Source organism: Lactuca virosa, chromosome 4 (assembly GCF_052849685.1).
Source record: "Lactuca virosa cultivar CGN04683 chromosome 4, Lactuca_virosa_CGN04683_v6, whole genome shotgun sequence".
NCBI classification, from domain to species: Eukaryota; Viridiplantae; Streptophyta; class Magnoliopsida; order Asterales; family Asteraceae; genus Lactuca; species Lactuca virosa.
The window spans coordinates 510,852,789-510,873,302 of record NC_136429.1 but is presented as its reverse complement, the minus strand read 5'-3'; positions in this window follow the sequence as shown (position 1 = coordinate 510,873,302).

The following is a 20,514-nucleotide window of genomic DNA, read 5'->3' as shown; positions in this document are numbered from 1 at the left end:
ACGGCCGTAAACAACCATTGGGCCGTGAACACTTAACCGCACACACCACATGGACCGAAAACCCAATTGCTTAGAAAAGCAAAGTATAAACCATATTTTAGACCCAACAATCCCCCCCTTGGTTTATAGCTTTCTTTTCTAATTGACCCAACAAACTCCCTCTAAAAATGTAGCTAGCTTTTCTTGTCAATCTTCATTTGGAGCTTGGCTTCAACATTTATCTTCGATTTCTTCACAGCTTCAAGATGAACTTGATGAATCTTCAATAAATGACTTCATCTTGAGCAGTTGGGCTTTTCTTCAAGATTTGACTCTGAACGCACATTGGGTGAGGAGGCTTCTTGTAGAGATTCTTGAAAGATAGCACTTTCAGCTTGAGAATCTTCAGAGATAATATCAGAGAGAACTAATTTTCTGGATCACTTTAGCAGGTTCATGAATAGCAACAAATTGATTGAGGAGGTTTCAATGAAATCTGTCACATAATCTTCAAGTCAGCTTCACCTTGCTTCTGGGGTTGAAAGATTGAATGTTGAAAGAATAATCTTCATTTCTTGTTCCTTCGAATGAATATTCTTCGATGATCACGGATGAAGCCTTGGCTCAGAAAATCTCGATACAGACTCCATGAGTCTCATCTATATCTGAATTCACTTTTCAAGATAAAACAAAACTAAAAGAAAACTTAGCACACCATATTTTTGTATTTTTCATATTTTCTGAAAAATAAAACAGAAACAAAAATATTTTTGGAATTTTGATTTTTCTGAACAAGAAATAAAACAGAAATAACACTATTTTTGGAATTTTAATAATTTTTTTATTTTTGTTTGATTTTTGATTTTTTTTAATTCTCCCCCTAAATTTGTGCATAGAGGAAAACTATGAACAAATTTAACAAAAACAAAAATAATTGGGATCAAAGTTTTTAGACAACCTCAATTTGTTTATCGGTACCTCCCCCTTTATGAATAGATCTGGTAAATCGTCGGTATTGTGGTCCACTTAAACACGAAGAATATTGACAAACTTTTCCAAATATACCATTTAGCTGACGACGACCACGGGTATTGTTGTCCACTTAAATTAAGCAGTGAGATCTACAGACAACCTCTTAAATGGTTCAATTTTAGTTGCACTAGAACGTGTTCCCTATTTCCCAATATACCCTGGTTATCAAGAACTTCCTAAGGACTCCTTACTTTAGGTGAATAGACAATTATTAAGGAGGAAGTCAGATTTAGAAATAGGTGCATATGTAGTGTCCCAGGCCGGATCTCTTTTAATCACGCAGAGGGGACAACATATGGCTAACTAGGATAGAGGGATTGAGAGGTAGAATGTTGCATATTGTCACACCCCCGAACCTGGACGGCGCAAACGTCCGGGGGCAGATGACTTCGTGTATAGTATCATAACAATTGAATATGAATGAAACATAGCAACCAAACATCATACATTGGAAATACACACTTACATAGTTTACATATTGAATCTTGTTCATCAGTTACACAAAAGTAAGAAAGTAAAATTTCTTGAAGTCGCACCACTTGATCTTATAGTCGAACTTATTACCTGCTACTGGAATTCCTGAGAATACAAGTCGTTTTGAAAAGCGTCAACTAAAAAGTTGGTGAGTTCATAAGCAGTTTTGAATAAAAATGATTTTTGTACTTGTTTAGAATCGTTTTCAAAGTGCTTTAAAAAATATCTGATACTTTCTAAAAAGAAATGGTTTGAAATATTTGTGTCCGATCTTATATTAATGCATGTGTGTTAATGGTTACAAAAATAGAAAGAGAATGATTTCCAGACAACCCGATGTTGTCTGCAATAGATAATGCTGAAATCTCAACCCCGGTGGTTGAGTACCGATGCTTATAGATTGTCGTTTTATCAAAAAGAAGGTTTCCCGTTTTATCACAAAAAGAAAATAGAATGGTTTCCCGTAAATCTTATAACGTTAATTCCTCTAAGTGAGTCGTTATAACCATACTAAATAATGACAATTTCGCCTGTCTTTGCGTCTTTGGGACGCCGACGGAATAGGATAAGGTTTTTATCACCCTAGACTGGCCTAGTCTAACTGTAGCGAACAGCTCAGATGTGGGGTGTCACCCCCGTATAGATCTATACACAAACTCTCGCTTTCCCTCCAGGAAACTCTGGTTATAACTACAGGCTACGATTGTACACTCAAAGGTGCCAACCGACAGGTCTCACTAGATCCTTAATCGAAAATTTACACGGAAAAGAAAGAAGAACACATATAAAACTCATTCCCAGGCCCAATAAACATGTAAGTGGACCACTAAGGCCCACTATACGTATCTATTATTTCCAGGCACAAAAGGAATGTGAATGTCTACCCTGAGCCCAATATACATGTAAAAGGACACTAAGGCCCACTAAACATGTATATTATTTCCAGGCCCAATAAGGATAAGAATATCGTTTTTAACCCGTTTGTTATTGTTTTGTTTATTTTAGCTCGATTATTTACAAAATTGATATAAAAAGCCCACTTTTTGTAAAAATGACGTTTTTGGCCCAATAAGCCACAAAGTTTTCAATTAAGGCCCAATTATAGTAAAAATAACACTTTAGCCCCCATTTTGTTCAAAACTTGTGTTTTTGACTAGTTCGTGGTAAAAATAACATTTTAAACTCATTTTTGTCAAAAATATCATTTTTGGCTTGATTTTTGTGAAATACACATTTTTCTGGTTTTTGGCTTTTCTGACCTAGTTGTTGGAAAATTTGTAGAAAAATCATCGTAAGTCGAAATTTGGATCCGTAAATTCTGGAAGTTTGGAAATTGTTTCTACTTTGTTCACAATTTCTCTCATAATTTTTATTGGCCTCTAACAAGTGTGAAATTGCTCACCTTCACAGGTTGGTCCGAAATTATTTCAAATCTGATAGGCAGTTTTGTAAAATTCGCCAAAAATAGTAGAAAAATCGTATGAAAACGTGAGAGTAGTCATTTTAAAGGTAATAACCTGAACCTTTTGCATGTAAAACAGTTTTGAAAAATATTACCATTAAGGAGGTCAAAACAGTTCGAGATTGGACTAAAACATTTCTGTCAAGGGCTGATTTTTGAGTTTAAGTTATCTAAGTTTGTTCACAACACTTGTTTTTGCTATTTTAAGTGGATAAATCTCAGATCTACAAGTTTACAAGTATTATATGTGAGGACACATACTTTTCTCAAGGTTTATATGAAGATCCAAGTGATAAACTTCATTTTCAAGTAAAGATCTAAAAGTTAAACACATAAACATGCATATATACATAGATCTAACACAAAAGCACTTGTAGTCTCCCCCAAAAACATTATAAAACCGAAAACAAGGGGGTATGAACTCACCTTGGGGTTTTCAAGATGTAGATGAAGAAGAAGATGAAACTTTGAACCTAGCTTGAGTTTTTGGTGAGATCTCGAAATTGTGAGGGTTCTAAGGAGTTTATCACACAACAAAGTGTGTAAATTGAATGTTCTAAGTATAAACATGAAGCAAAATACTTGAGTTAATCATAGAACTTACCAAATTATGAAACTTGAAGAGAAACTTCTTGTAACACACATACAAACCACGAATTTTGAAGAAAAGGATGAGAGAGTCTTTGGGTGTTGAGAGAAAATATGTTGGAGATGAAGTTTGGGAATGGGGTAGAGAGGGAGGGAGTGGCCGAGAAATGAAGAGGAGAGAAGAGGGGGTTTATGCCTTGATATTTGTGGAACAATAACCTCCTAGATGCATGAGATTGCATGGTTATATGGGGGGTTAAATGTCTAGAAATATGGTGGTTAAAAGTGTGTTGTCATGCTTAGGTTGAATCTTCATTTTTTTTTTAATTCGAGAACAGGAGGAAGGATAGAAGATCATGCATCTTGGACTTGATATTGCATTGGCCCATTAAAAGTGTTTTAGCCCTAAAATAATGCTAAATGGAGTATTGGGTCCATTATGACCCAAGAAAGGTATTCATGGCCCAATAAGGAAGTATTGGTCCAATAAGGGTTTTGGGTTGAGAATTTCTTGGGCTAAGGCCCAAAAAGGATTGGATTAGACTTATTGGATCGAGTTTTGGGTTTGAATCACAATATATGAAAGTATGAACTTAATGGCATTGAAGTTTTGAATTTCGCTAGATGGGATTTTGTAAGGTTACACAAGGAGGTTATATTGTACATGAATTTTCACATTTTAACCTAATTTTTCCAGTTGTGACATCATCCCCCCGTTAGAGGGAATTTCGTCCCGAAATTCATTCTAAAGCAGCATCTCAAGTACTAAGGAAAAGGTGCGGGTATCTCAGGTTTGCTTTCCTATGCTCTTCCCAAAGCTTATTATCTCTTTCCAAATAGGGCTTTTAGTAGTACATGGTCACTAACTTGGGATTCCAAAGACTTCTATCGCTTACTTGCGTAGTTCTTTTGTCAGTTTCTAGATGACTCTTGTCGTGCTTGAATTTGGGTAATCTCTTCGGTTGTCTCCCTGATGATTTCGGGACTGGTGACAGCGTCGTAGGGTACTTGCCCTTTGGCTAGCTGGGTGTTGATCATCTCAGCCCAACACAGAGGTATTCTAACCTTGCGTCTTGTATGGTGAAGTGAAAATGGGTGGTTATGGCTATTGATGATTTGTGTACTTGACGTCCCAACAGTAGTGTCTTTAAACCTTAGGGCGAACACGTTTGTTACCAGAGTTAAAGTTTTGTGCGGTATGGTTGGCCTCATACTTCTTAAGTTGCCATGGGAGTTTCTTACTAAGAGATTTTTGAACTAGTGGGAGGTTGATCTTTGCTTGTTTCTAGGAGTAGGTCGAGTAAATCTTCGATTCGGGATAAGGGATATCGATCCTTGAGGATGGTTTTGTTTGATTCTTAGTAGTCAGTGGTCCTATGGACACTTAGCCTTTCCTATTTATGAGTTGGATAGGCGTTCTCTAAGGCTCAAGTCTTGGTTTGATAACCTCATACTTACTGGGTCGTTCCACCGACCGGATACCTTCGGGGTTTCTGTTGGTGCTAAGTGGTCTTGGTGGTCTGGCTACGAGAATGGCTCCTTGAGTTGAGTCGATCTCCGAACTCAACTTGACATGTAGGTGATGTTTACGAAAGGGCTTCGGAAACATCTTAAGGGGGTTTATAAATCTCTAGGTTACCCTTGGTGTCCTTTGCTCCTCGTTTCCTTATCCCTATTAAGGGCTAGAAATGAGTGTGGTATTACTTGCACGGGTACCTAAGGGTCTAGATGCTCGAGATAATTCGAGTATCGTCGTTAGAAGTTGTAGGGGTCTCGTTAATCGATTGGTTAAGGTGAAGAGTCTCGTTGGTACATGAATTTCGTATGGTGAGGATCAAGTCAGCCCATGTCAATTGACACCGTTGGGCTTCTTATTGTAATAGATGTTGGATTGATCTGAAAGGGACAATTGTTTGAAATGATAGTGTGTTCTATGTACACATTTGTAATGTCACCCATTTCGTTCTTAGTATTACTACTTTGGTTGTCTTGGTCTAAATTTTTGGGTGCCCTAGCAATACAAGTGCCTTGGTATAAACGGTGTGATTTCATAGTCTGATTTCTATTAGACCTCTCTATGATCGTTCGATGTAGCTTAGTCGTATGTAATTCAAGATTGAAAAGGTTGTAGACTGAGTGGTTATGCCCTAAATTCACAGTCAGACAAGGAATAAGAATCAAGGCGGGTCCACGTACTCTAAGTTTGTAGACTGAGTGGTTATACCCTACTGTAATTCGGATCTCTTCCAATCACGTAGAGGAAGCAACATATGACTGACAGATAGAAAGCAAGAAAATAATTTTCTACAGACCTACTTTATCAGAACCCCCCCCCCCCCAGTCGCCCTATCAGAACCAGAATTAAAGACATAAGTCCGTACATCAAGGAAAAGTTAAGCCACAGTTCTAGATGCGTATTAATTTAGTGTATCCCGTGGGTTCCCGTGTTTATCTCACTGCTCAATCTACCCAAGCGTTGTATGGTCAGTCCAAACAATCCTATCTAAATCCACACTGTCAAATCCATCGTGCCTACCAGCACATTGAACACAGAGTGTATACAATTCAAATTCAGTCCCTTACACATGTTTAGACTGCCCGTTATCACTTTCTTGATATCACTTCCCAACAGACATATAAGAAAATAAAAAATTGTCTTCAAAACGAATCAGTTTAAGATAAACTCAGGAGTATCGAGAAGAAAATTCAAACTGTAAGTCACCGAATGAATTTGCATCCAGAAGGTCTGAGAACAGCACACATAATCTCATAACAGATCCAAAAATTCTTCACATCGTTAAGCACAAAACCCCATGTGTGATCCTCTCCTTTCTTCCTTTCCCGCAAAGGACACATACTCTCAAACAAAGTTCTGAGTGTTGTACAGTTGAGAGATGCCTCCTATCATGTGCCTGGAACAGCCACTATCAACAAACCGAAGTCTGATGATATGCCTCCATAGCTGCTTCGACACAGAGTGGGATTAGTTGGTCTTTGGAACCCATTCCATTTTGAAACTGGGTTGACCTTTGTCATCTGTGCAATGAACTCTCTCCCATGACATATCCTGCTTATCACAAACAGAAGATAAAGAAACGTTAGAAGCATTAGGAGATTTGGGAGATTGAACCTTTGGTACCCATTTGTAGTTGGGTTTAACCCATTTCTTGTTCGATCCGATGGGTGCCTTATCGCTTGCTTTTGAACTTGAAGCTGATCGCCGAGATGACTTTGACCTAACCAGTCTTGGTTTCACTGGAGCATCTCTTGGATTGGACTTCTTGGCCGACATTCCCTTCTTGCCCTTGGGATTTTGATTCTTGGCCTTTTGCACGTTCCAGTCGCCATTTTCTGAACGTAACCACCATCTTATGCTACTCTACCCATGCAAAGCATCCAATCGTCAATGTCTTATCCGCAAGCAGCCTCCTCCTCGAAAGCACCTATTCCTGCTCCTACTCCCAAAGAAAATGATGAAAACATGGCTTTGGAAACCAGACTTGTTAACTACTATAACGCCTTTGTGGCCGGGGAACTGCCTCCTCAGCTCTCTTTTGCTGACGTGGATCAAATACACCCAGAAGATGTCGAGGAGATGTACAGCACATGGCAAATTGCCATGGCTGTGTTCAGGGCCAAACAATTCACAAAGAAAACAGGCAAGAACAACTGGGGAATGAATGCGGAAAAGAAGGTCGGTTTCAACAAGGGCAAACTAAGATGCTTTAACTGCCATGAGCCTGGCCATTTTGCCAGAGACTTCCCTAAACCAGACAGGAGGGAAAACAGCGAAAGAACTATGGTGCCAGTAGGAAGTAGCCGGGGAGATACCATCAACAATCAGACAGCGAATCTTGCAGTGGTGGCTCAGTCGTTTGACTGGGAAGATCAGATCCAGGCCCTGGAAATTTCAGGACCTAAAAATACGCACCTTGCCCAAATCAACGACATCCCAGAAGGAGAAGCTGAGGTGGACCCAGAGGCGGAGATGATGGAACTGCAATTCGCGTTTATGGTGCAGACCACCCCAGAGCCTGCAAAGACAGAGGTCAGTGAAAACTCGTGTTCTCAATCTTGTATTAACACTGTAAAATTTTTACGTGAGCAAATTGAATTGATAAAGAGGGAAAAATAGGACCTTAAATGGGAGGGGTACCAACTTAGGAAAGGCCAGAAACCATTGAAAGAACAACTAGATGCCAAGACCAAGGACTTCCGAAAACTACAAGAAGAATACAGTAACAAGTGTGTCAATTATAGATATCTTCAGAAAGACCTTGCCACTGTAACTGCCGAACTTGATGCATTAAATGCCAAGTATAAAGATGTTGAATTCAGCTTTAAGAAATTTGATGTGTCAAGTGAGGTACTTGTGTCCGTGATTGACAATTGTTTGAAATTTAAAGATAACCAACAAAAGGGTCTAGGGTATGAAAGTGTTCCTCCTCCTTTCAATCATACCTGCACTTTCACCCCTCTGACTAAGGAAGAAATTGAAAATGAAGCACACCTTGAGTATGGCCAAACCCCTACACCAGCTTCAGTTAAGACTGAACAATCAGGGCCAACTGAGGGTGTTGAGATGAAAGATACTAATGTTTCTACTTCCTATGCAGGTAAAGTAGCGGAAGATGAGAACAAGGAGAACACTATTGAACAAATCAATGACTCCTTGAACTATGAATCTGTTGCTTCAAACTTAGTTGCTTCTAATCAACCTGCTGTTGGTAAATACAGGCCACCAGAAAAAGTAAAACAGCCATCTTGCTGTATGTGTCCATGTGGGAACAACCAAAGACAAGACAAGGACACACCACCACGGGCAGGAAGAGACAATTCCTATGTGAAGAAAAAGACATGTTTTCACTGTGGAGCACCTGGACACATTACCAGAAACTGTCCAAATCGCGCATACGTTCCCTACTACACATAAGGCTGGCAAAATGCGCCAATAGGGAGATTTTCCAAAAGAATCCCCTCAAGGTCACGTTCAGAAAATGGCGACTATAACGTGCAAAAGGCCAAGAATCAAAGTCCCAAGGGCAAGAAGGGAATGCCAGCCAAGAAGTCCAATCCAAGAGATGCTCCAGTGAAACCAAGACCGGTTACGTCAAAGTTATCTCGATGATCGGCTTCAAGTTCAAAAGCAAGCGATAAGGCACCCATCGGATCGAACAAGAAATGGGTTAAACCCAACTACAAATGGGTACCAAAGGTTCAATCTCCCAAATATCCTAACGTTTCTAACATTTCTTCATCTTCTGTTTGTGATAAGCAGGATATGTCATGGGAGAGAGTTCCTTGCACATATGACAAAGGTCAACCCAGTTTTAAAATGGGATGGGTTCCAAAGACCAACTAATCCTGCTCTGTGTCGGAGCAGCTATGGAGGCATATCATCAGACTTCGGTTTGTTGATAGTGGCTGTTCCAGGCATATGATAGGAGGCATCTCTCAACTGTACAAAATTCAGAACTTTGTTTGAGAGTATGTGTCCTTTGCGGGAAAGAAAGAAAGGAAGGGATCACTCATGGGTTTTGTGCTTAACGATGTGAAGAATTTTCAGATCTGTTATGAGATTATGCGTGCTGTTCTCAGACCTTCTGGATGCAAAATCAATCGGTGACTTACAGTTTGAATTTTCTTCTCGATACTCCTGAGTTTATCTTAAACTGATTCGTTTTGAATACAATTTCTTATTTTCTTATATGTCTGTTGGGAAGTGATATCAATATGTGATAACATGCAATTTTAATCTGTGTAAGGTACCAAAGTTGAATTGTTTAGGCTCTGTGTTCAATGCGCTAGTAGGCACGAGAGATTTAAATGGACTTGACTAGGCATAGATGAACTTAAGGAATCTAGAGACTTGACAAATCTTGACCTAGATAGATCCGATTAGCCTGACAATACGACGCTTGGGTAGATTGAGCAGGGAGATATACATGGGAATCTGCGGATTACACTAATTAATCTGTATCTAGAACTGTGGTTTAACTTTTCCTCGATGTGCGGACTCTGTCCTTAATTCCGGTATTGACGGGGCGACTGGGGAATTCTGATAAATTAGGTCTGTAGAAGGTTATTTTCTTGCTTTCTTTCTGTTAGTCATATGTTGCCTCCTCTGCGTGATTTAAATACATCCGACCTGGACTGCAACATATGCAATTCAATCTCTATGCATCTTTTATCTATGCAATTCTTTCTGTCTGTTAGCCATATGTTGTCTTCTCTGTGTGATTGAAACACATCCGACCTGGTACACAACATATGCACCATTCTACTTCTCAATCCCTCTAAATCTGGTTAGTCATATGTTTCACCCTCTGCGTGATTGGAAGAGATCCGACCTGGGTGTACAACATATGCATTCTAAATCTGTCTTCTCCCATAATAATTGTTTGCTCATCTAAAGTAAGGAGTATTTTGGAAGTCCCTGATTATTGGGGTATATCAGGAAGCGGGAACATGTTCTAGTACATCTGAAATTGAACAATTAATAGGTTGTCTGTAGATCTCGCGGCTCAATTTAGGTGGACAACAATATCCTTGGTCGTCGTCAGATGAATGGTCCTTAAGAATTTTATCTAGGAACGTAAGATCACAATGTCTTATCACTTGTAGTATGTCATAATTTTGTCACAATCTTTCGTGTTTAAGTGGACCACAATATCGGCGATTGGCCAGATCTATTCATGAAGGGGGAGGTACCGATAAACGGATTAAGGCTGTCTAATAACCTTGATCCCAAACTCACAAAAATATTATTAGCATGGCAGAAAGAGAAATTAGTGTTAATTCATTTTAATTTCAAATTTTATTTTTATTTTATTTTTCTAAAAAATCAAAAATTAAAAAAAAAATAATAGTTTAGTTTAAATTTTTTGATTTTATTTTAATTTTAATTTTATTTTTAAGTCTTCAAAATGCATTATTTTTTATTAAATAGGAATATTGGGCTTGGATTTAAGTATTTTGGGTTTGCTATTCAAGGGAAATGGACCGGGTATGGGTCCAAGTATAAAAGGAGGGTTTCACGACAGTAAACACTTCTTACCCTCATTCTGAGATTGCGGCCGCGAACACCCTCTCCGATTCTCTCTCACTGTCGATTTTTGATTCATCATTTTTCGTGAAATCGTTTGTTTCCTCGCACAGGTATGCTAATGGCGAACCCTACAAAGATATTCTTCATGCGAATCGACCGTGAATCGAGGGCTTAATCGATGAAAAACCTTTGTTCGACATTCACGACCCTTTGAAGGGTTTACGACCCTTTGAAGGGTTTACAGCCCTTTGAAGGGTTTACGGCTATTGAAGGGTTCACGGCCGTGGACCCCCTTCTAACCGTGAACTCCAATTTTTGGGCATGAACATTATTTTTCCAACACTTAATCATCAATTAAAGCATTAAATTGTTTAATGAGTAAAACCTTAATTTTAATTATTTAAATCAATGGTTTTCTCACTTGGCTTGGTTGGTGCAGATCAAAAATGGCTGACTTGAAATTCGCTGACATCCACAAGTTGGCTATTTTCTTGGTTGATCCACCTGCAACCCACACTGATTTCAAGTCCATGGTTCACGGATTGAGGAGATGTTGCCTAGCTTCTGCTCTTACAATCAGTCCTGTCATCTACCAAAGCCTGATCAAGGAATTTTGGAGCAAAGCTGTAGTGCAAAGAGGTGAAGATGATGATGTCTCCCTAGAAGCAATTGTTAAAGGAAAGAAGATTACTGTGACAGAGCAGATCATCCGTGAAGTACTACAAATTGATGACAAAAGGAAGTTTCCATCAGTCATTGACCTGGATCAGACTAAAGCGATCATCAAACAGATGGGCTACGAAGGGGTGTTTCCTCCAACTATCAAGAAGCTTCTGCCCCCTAACTGGAGGTTCTTAGCTCATGTGTTCGTGAGCTGCATTTCTGGTCGAAGATCAGGAGCTAATGAAATCTCCTTACTCAATACGGGTGCAATCGCAGCTCTTGCCATGGGTCTAGATTTCAACTTCTCCAAGTACATACTGAATGAAATGGTGGGGAACGTTGAAGGGAAGAAAAGAGACAAGTTTCTCATGTACCCAAGATTTCTGCAATTGATCTTCAACAGCAAGCACCCAAAGATCGAAAAAAGAGGAGAGAAACACTCGATGTCAAATCTCTTGGCTCCAACACCTTCGGCCTCATGAAACATAACCGAAAGGGAACATTCATGTTTGAGGGAAAGTTCTGGTTGGTGAAGTTCAGAATTTTTGCTGAAGTTAGTGATGCATCAGCAACTGAAAGCTCCTCAGGTCATATGGAAACAGAAGATGATGTTATTGCTGCTTCAGAGCATGAAGAAGAAAGAGTTCCTCCTGTTGCAATCGTGGCAGAGGAACATGATCTAATGACGAATGTGGAGGTGCAAAGTGACTATAATGAGGGTGAAGATGCGGGTGATGATGATGATGAGGAATTTGATAATGATGATGTGATTTTTGGTGGTGACTTGTCGAGTTTCAATAAAGACTTCAATTTTGAGATCGAGCATAACGATTACTGCCCAACAAATGAAGACCTCGACTCCTTCTTCGACAATATCAATGATGTTGCACAACATGCAACAGAGATAGGGGGAGTTGAAGACATTAAAAAGGCGACGCCTCCTACTTCAGAATAGATGGCCGGTGCTACAATTGATACAGATGCAACATCAAGGATTCCTCCCCTTCATGTTGCCATTCCAACTTCTATGCCATCTGCAAGTGATCCTCTAATGACTCAAAGCTCCCAGCCTCCGTTGAGACGGAGACGACATGATCCGAGGACGGGAGTGCTTATTTGTGATCATGCCCCGCCCACACAGCCCGCAACCACATACGCTTCACCAATTATTCCAACCCAAGTTGTTTTTCAAACAGGTCCAAGTGGTGTTCGATCTTCATTTGAAGCCGGGAGCTCTTCAGCTCCTGGGGGTTCCTCTCCTGCAAGGCCTGCGCATGACGTTGCCTCTGTGAGGCTCGCCAAGTTCTTGGCAGAACAAGACTCAGACCTTCCTACTCGCGGAAAAGGTATATCTATTGGGGATGGCAGCTCAGGGGGAGCGGACCCATCGACTCCAGAGCTAAGGGAGGAGATCACTATTCTTAAACAACAGATCATTGAAAAAGACCTTCTGATTGGGAATCTCGATATTCGAGTTTCAAAGCTCGAAGCAGAAAATTCTCAGAAGACTGATCAGATCTCCAACCTCCAGCTAGAAAACTCTCAGAAGGCTAAACAGATCTCCGACCTCCAGCTTAATCTTGGTGCCCTATCAGCAGGCTTCTTTGACTTAAAAAACAAGCTTATTGCAGAATTCGGTGATAAGTTCAAGTCTACAGTTGAAGAGCCTAACGCCACTGAAGATTCTCCTAGTGCCCATGTCCAGCCTAACATTGTGGATCCACCACCCGTTAGAACCACAAGGATTGTCGATCGATTTGAAAAGGAACCTGCCCAAGCAAATCCACGAATCACCATCAGGCAAGCTAAAAGGAAGGTTACAACTCAGAAGAAAGAGGGATGGCTCTTCATGAAGAATTCCGATGAGATCCGTCATGGAGATTAGCCCCAACTTACAGTAACCGATTTTGAGAAACGGAAATTTGGCGACAAATTTGGCAATTGATCGGGAATCAAAATGTGGGGATATAACGATGAATTCAAACTGTGGGTGGTGAAAAGGAAGATTGGCAACCCTGAATATTACAAGGATACTCATGATTTTTGTTATTGGACGAGAGTCGATCTCGCGGAACTCTCCGAAGCTCCGTTCCACAATCCTTCTCATGATCCTAAGGCCTTTGATTTCAAACGGTTTCTGGAGAGGCAGGTCAAGGCAAAGTTTACTGGAATGAAAACTGCAGAATCAAGTATTAGAAGAGACTCGGATGTGCTCGATCCTCAAACTAACAAACCAATGAAGATTGTGATGTGGCCTCCCGCTAAACAATTAAAAGAAATTCCTATTCCCGAACACTTTCATGAAGGATACCTACACTATATGGAATTTTGGGCTTTCGATGAGGCCACATTTACAACAGCGATCAAACTTCCAGATAGTGTTCTTCGTTTGGTTGATGCGAAAGATCTTTTACGGTTCAGGGAGCGAGATATACACACCTTGGCTAGTCATCAAATATACTGCAAATCAGAGCTTCTGGAACCGGCGGCCAAAGAATTCACAAGTATGGTTGGGACAATCATTGAAAAGAGGTTATGGCTGGGGGCTATGGGAAAATCGGATTTGATGCTGTTCAAGAAGACCTGAGTACATGCTAGTCCCAAACCAAGGGGGAGATTGTTAGGACATAATTACATGGTTTGGGCTAGGAAACTATATGTATAGGTCATGGTAGGGTTTTGGTCGTATTTGGTGTTTGCGGTAGAGTTATTCTAGGTTGTTTGGTGTTCACGGCCGTGAACCATGTTTGCGGTTGGTCTGTCACTATATATAGGAGTCTGTCAGAGTGTTGTTAGAGTTAGACGTTGCAGAGAGTAGTTTACGGTGCTGTGTGTGTGTGCTCAAGGTGTACCTGACATTTTATGCTATAAACGTGTGCATTGCTTGACTAAAGTTTTTTGAAACTCAAGGTGTGTTCTAGAGAGAGAAACTGAATCTTATGTAAGGAACTTCATTCTAATCATCAAAACATTGAAGATTCATATTATTCTTCTTCTCCTTCTTCTCTATTTTGATCTTGCATCATCCAATTGATTGGGATTCCGCACTATCAATTGGATCTGATTGATACACAAGCAGATTTGGGACTTACAGTTGGTATCAGAGCTTGGTCTGTATCAATCATTTTGGCCAGATCTGGACCGTTTTTGATCTTATTTTTGAAGGATTTTTGCGTCTTTGGATAGTTCTTGGCAAAATAATGGAGGTTTGTTCTTTGCGTTTTTCATAAAAACGAGTTTCTGATCGAGTTTTGGAGTAAAAAGAGGTGAAAAACGCTGTTTTGTTCGCGATCCGAAGAAGCTTTCACGGCCACTGAAGCAGTGTTCACGACCGGGTAGAAGGGTTCACGGTCCTCGGTGGGTTCACGGTCCGAGGTTCGTTTACGACCGAGAAGGGTTCACGGTCCAGCCTCGTTTGCGGTCCTCACCTCGTTCATGGCTCAGCATCGTTTCCGGCTTCGGACAGTCCTCGCACGCAGCATCCTCGCACGCGTATCAGCAAATATTCAAAAACTTTTTGGGGTGGCCAAGATTCGAACTCGGGTCTCCTGCCTCATCATTCCAGCGCCTTACCACTTGATCTAGCAAGGAACACATACCATTCCTTCCCAATTTAATTCATAAGGCTTCGCTGCTTCTTCCAATTTCACAATATTGACACTTTTTGCCCAAAATTCAATTTTTCAAATTTTAAAATTTCATTTTCAACCCAAAAATTTTGGCTTTTAATTTTTGTCTTCCTAAATTGACTTTTGACTTAAAAATTGACTTTGACTTCCAAGTTTGACCTTTGACTTTAAAGTTTGACTTTCTCGTTTAACTTTCAAAATTTCAAATTTAGCTTTTAAGTTTGACTTTTTAAATTTGACTTTTAAGGTTGACTTTTGAGTTTTTAGGTAAAGGGCATTTTTGATAAGAATGAGTTCTTCAAGCATCCCGATCAATGAAGTTTCATGTACTCCATCTTGTGAAGCTACAATCAAATTTCTTCGTGAGCAAATTGAATTAATAAAAAGGGAGAACGAAGACCTTAAATGGGAGGGGTACCAACTTAGGAAAGGCCAGAAACCATTGAAAGAACAACTAGATGCCAAGACTAAGGACTTCAGGAAACTACAAGAGGAGCTTAAGTGTATGAAACTCAAGGTGTGTTCTAGAGAGAGAAACTGAATCTTGTGTAAGGAACTTCATTCTAATCATCAAAACATTCAAGATTCATATTATTCTTCTTCTCCTTCTTCTTTATTTTGATCTTGCATCATCCAATTGATTGGGATTCCGCACCATCAATTGGATCTGATTGATACACAAGCAGATTTGGGACTTACAAGAAATATGGACAAAAACCTAGATCTATCCATAAGATGCAATAAATTTTTAACCTTTAGCACTTACAAAGGTCCAACAACAAGAAGAGATGCAGATGATGATGATACTTTGCAAACTCCACCACTAGGACATTTCTTTTCCTCTTCTTTTCTCCTTCTTCAAACTAGAAAGTGCACCAAAATGACAAAGAGCTTCAAAATGGTTGATATCAGGGTTTCTGGAGGCTTAGAGTGTAAAGGAGGCTGAGTGTGAACAACCCTAGCCCTCACATTGCATTAAATACCAAAAATTTAGGGTTTTTGTTATCCGGCCGCTCTCACACCGTGAGCAACAAGGGATCACGTCGTGAGACTCAAAGGATGCAGGTCCACAAGTCAACTTTAGCTCACGACGTGAGAAGCATTGCTCACGTCGTGACTATATCCAAATGCTATAAAATAAACCTCAAAGTCATGTACCTCAAAACTTGATGTTACATCTCTCCCCCACTTAACTCTGACTTCGCTCTCGAAGTACTAAACCCTGAACAGATCAGGTTAATGTTCCCTCATCTCGCCCTTAGGTTCCCAAGTCGATTTAGAATCTTTCCGGTGCTACCAGTGCACCTTTACAAGATTCACCTCCTTGTTGCGCAAGGTCTTCGTCTTTTGGTCGAGAATCGCAATTGGTCTCTCCACGTAATTCAGAAGATCATCAACTTGAATATCATCCAATGAACAACTAGAAAGTCGTCGGCCACACACTTCCGAAGAAGAGATATGTGGAAGGTGTTGTGGATTTGACTGAGCTCGTCGAGCAAATCCAGCCGGTATGCAACCTTGCCCACCCGGGCAGAAATCCTAAAGGGACCAATAAATCTAGGGACCAGCTTCCCCCACTTCCTAAATCAGATGACACCTTTTCAAGGTGACACCGTCAGAAGCACCAAGTCCCCCACCTAAAACTCGAGGTCCGAACGTCGACGGTCTGCATAACTCTTCTGCCGACTCTACATGACTCGCAATCTATCGCGAACCTGCTGGATTAACTCAGTGGTCTTGAGTACCACTTCAGTACTCCCCATGATCTGATGCCCGACCTTCCCCCAGCAAACCGGAGTCCTGCACCTCCTCCCATACTACATCTCAAAAGCTAGTCGGTCAATACTGGAGTGATAACTGTTGTTGTGGGAGAACTCGGCCAGTGGAAGGTAAGTATTCCAACTCCCTCTAAAATCTAAAACACATGCCCGAAGAATATCTTCGAGCATCTGAACCATTCGCTCACTCTGACCGTCGATCTGGGGTTGGTATGCTGTACTAAAATGTAGCTGAGTTCCCAACTCCTCATGAAACTTCCTCCAAAACCTGGAAGTGACACGAACACCCCGGTCTGAAACCACCAAAACTGGCACTCCATGTCGGACCACCACCTCCTGAATATAGATGTCGGCTAGCTTCTCAACAAATATACTCTCAGCAATCGGGATGAAATGTTCACTCTTGGTCAATCTATCAATAATGACCCAGGTAGAATCAACTCCACGTGCCGTCCTTGATAGCTTTGTGATGAAATCCATGATAATCTCCTCCTACTTCCACATGGGAATGGGTAACGGTTGCATCTTTCCGTGGGGTCTCTGATGCTCGGCCTTGACTTTCCTGCAAGTCAGGCACCACTCGACAAACCATGCAATTTCCCTTTTCATACAGGACCACCAATAACTCAACTTCAGATCCCTATACATCTTGGTGACCCCTAGATGGATCGAAAATTTTGACTTATGTGCCTCTTCCAAAACTGTTTGTCTCACCCCACAAGTAGTCGGAACCCAAACTCTACCACAATAAGTCAACAACCACCGACTATCTCTGAAAAATAAAGAAATCTGCCCCCTGATTCGCTCAACCTTCCAATTCTCCCTTTTCAATCCCTCAACCTGAGCCTTTTTGATCAAATCCAACAAATATGAAGTAATAACCATCCTCAAACAAATATCATTGAAAGGAGCACTCCCTGCCTTATAGCACAAAGCATCGACCACCACATTGTCCTTCCCCAGGATAGTATAGGATCTTGCAATCATAGTCCTTTACCACATCCAACCATCTCTGATGACGCATATTCATATTCAGATGATCCACCAAGTACCTCAAACTCTTGTTATCGGTGTAGATAGTACACCTTACCCTATATATATAATGCCTCCAAATATTAAGGGAAAAAAAGTCAATCCCCTAACTCCAAATCATGCATAGTGTAATTTGTCTCATGAGGCTTCAATTGCCTCGGCACGTAAGCAATCACATGACGCCTCTGCATAAGAACAGCCCCCAATCCCGAAATAGAGGCGTCACAATAGACCATAAAATCATCCAAACCCTCAGGAAACGTGAAAATTAGTGCCTCACACAATCTCTGCCTCAATGTCTCAAAAGCCAACTGCTGATCAGCCCCCCACTGAAATTCACATTCTTCTTCGTCAAGCGGGTCAAAGGCACTGCAATCTTGGAGAAATCCTGGATAAATCTCCAATAATACCCCATGAGACGAAGGAAACTCCAAATCTCATATGGGGTCCTCAGAACCTCCCATCACATCATGAACTCAATCTTGGATGGGTTGACCAATATACCCTTTTGATTGATGATGTGCCCCAAGGATTGAGCCTTGTGCAACCAAAACTCACAATTAGAGAATTCGACATATAGCCTCTCCCTCCTCAGGGTCTACAACACCTCTCACAAGTTTTCCTCGTGCTGCTCCTTGGTCTTGGAGTAGACCAGAATATCATATATGAATACTATCACTGACTGATCCAACATCCGTCAGCAAACTTGGTTCATGAGGTCCATGAATGGTACTGGTGTATTAGTGAGCCCGAAAGGCATCACCACAAACTCGTAATGACCATAGTGAGTCCTGAAGACTGTCTTCTGCACATCATCATCCCTGACCCTCATCTGAGGGTACCCCGATCATAAATAATTATTGGAAAACCAAGATGCACCCTAGAGATGGTCAAATAAATCGTCAATCTTCAGGAGTGGGTAACGGTTCTCGGTTAGCTTATTCAACTTCTGGTAGTCAATGCACATCATGTGCGATCCATATTTTTACGAACAAGATCGGTGCTCCCCCATGGGGAACTGCTCGGTCGGAAAAATCCTATGTCTAGCAGCTCCTGAAGTTGCATAGACAACTTCGCATCTCAGGTGGTACCAAGCGATACGAAGCCTTGGATATGGGAGTCGCTATAGGAATCAAATCAATCCGAAACTCGACTTGCCTCTCCGGTGGCACTCCTGGTAACTCCTCAGGAAACACATCGGGGAAATACTGAGCAATAGGAACCGCACTAAACATCTTCGTTCCCTTCACCTGAGTATCAGCCACATAAGTGATAAACCCCTAACAACCTTGCTGAAGATATCTCCTGTCCCTCGCAACTGAGCAGAGAGCCGACCCATAGGGTTTCGAACCCTCACTAGCTGGCGCTCATATTCAATCATGGCCCCATTTGGGTCCAACCAATCCATCCCTATAATAAAATTCGATCGTCGTACAGGAATTGGCACTAAATCAATGGAGTATCTCTCACTAAATAGATTAAGAACACACCCACGATGAACCCTCGAAGCACTCACAGTATGGTCATCCGCAATCTCAATCTCCAACGGGTAATCCAGAGTCACGGGAACATCATAAAACTTCTTGCTAAGCATAAGAGATACAAAGTGTCGGGTAGCACCCGAATCAAATAGAGCATGAGCAGACATACCATTGACCAAAAAGGTCCCTATACAAGATCACATAAAATCATTAGCATAAATAAGGAAAGCAATAAAAGATAAGGATAAGTCACATACCAGTAACCATATTCGGTGTTGCACGAACCCTGTCGATGGTCAGCTGAAATGTCCTGCTCTTTACCACAAGAGCCTCCACCTTGCCCTGGCGGCCATCAGTAATACTCAAGGTGTCTAGCGCAGGCGCCGCCACTGCTCCCCCTGACAATCTCAGACAACCGACCTTTTTTATGGCTGGTCTTATTGCAATGAAAGAAAATCAGAGCACCTATGGGGCAATGCTTACTCGTGTGGCCCGACTGACCACAACCGAAACATACCGAACCCGTCAATCTACATGCCCCACCGTGTGTCTTAACGCACTTACCACAACGGCTCTGGCCCTATGGGCCTTTGGTGCGTGAATCCAAAGTCTTGGTGCGATGGGGTCCTTAGTCCAAAGAACTCAGGAGCTCCATATGCCTTGAACTCCCAGAATGAGGGAGTTCGAGCTCCTATCTGACCCACAACAATCTCAACTCGAAAGGACCTGAGCCTCTTATCCATCAGCTCGCTAATCCCCTCTTTCATGGTACCGATTAACACATGAGTAGCATCCAAAATACCGCGAGTAACCTCAGCCAAAATGAACTCGTGCAACCTATCATAAATCGGTTCATCACCTGAGCTAGAACCCGAACCAGAACCAGAACCCGAACCAGAACCTCCTCGAGTACTCATCACCATCCTCAAACTAAAACACAACATATAAACAATCAGCATACGACTCGAGGGAATTCTCACTACATAGGCCTCCTTAGAGTTTCCAGTTCTGTTCTTGTCTCATGTACAGATCCTGTGCTTCCAGTAGTACGGGCCCAATACTACCTTTCGCACCAATTTGCACCCTCCTCAAGAGTCGTCCTGATTCCTCTAAGTCACCAAACTACCCATAATTCTTATGCTAAACAACATACATATCCTAGGCTTTCCTAGGAATCCACAACTCCCACCGCTCGTAGTACCGAGAATCGTAATCAACACCGTTGATTGCCTTATGCATGCAAGTTATACACAAATGGAATCACATACACTGTCAAATGATGACTCTACCCTAAGTCCATAACCAAAAAAGGAACAAGAATTTTTCCAAATCAATCATTCTAGGGCTA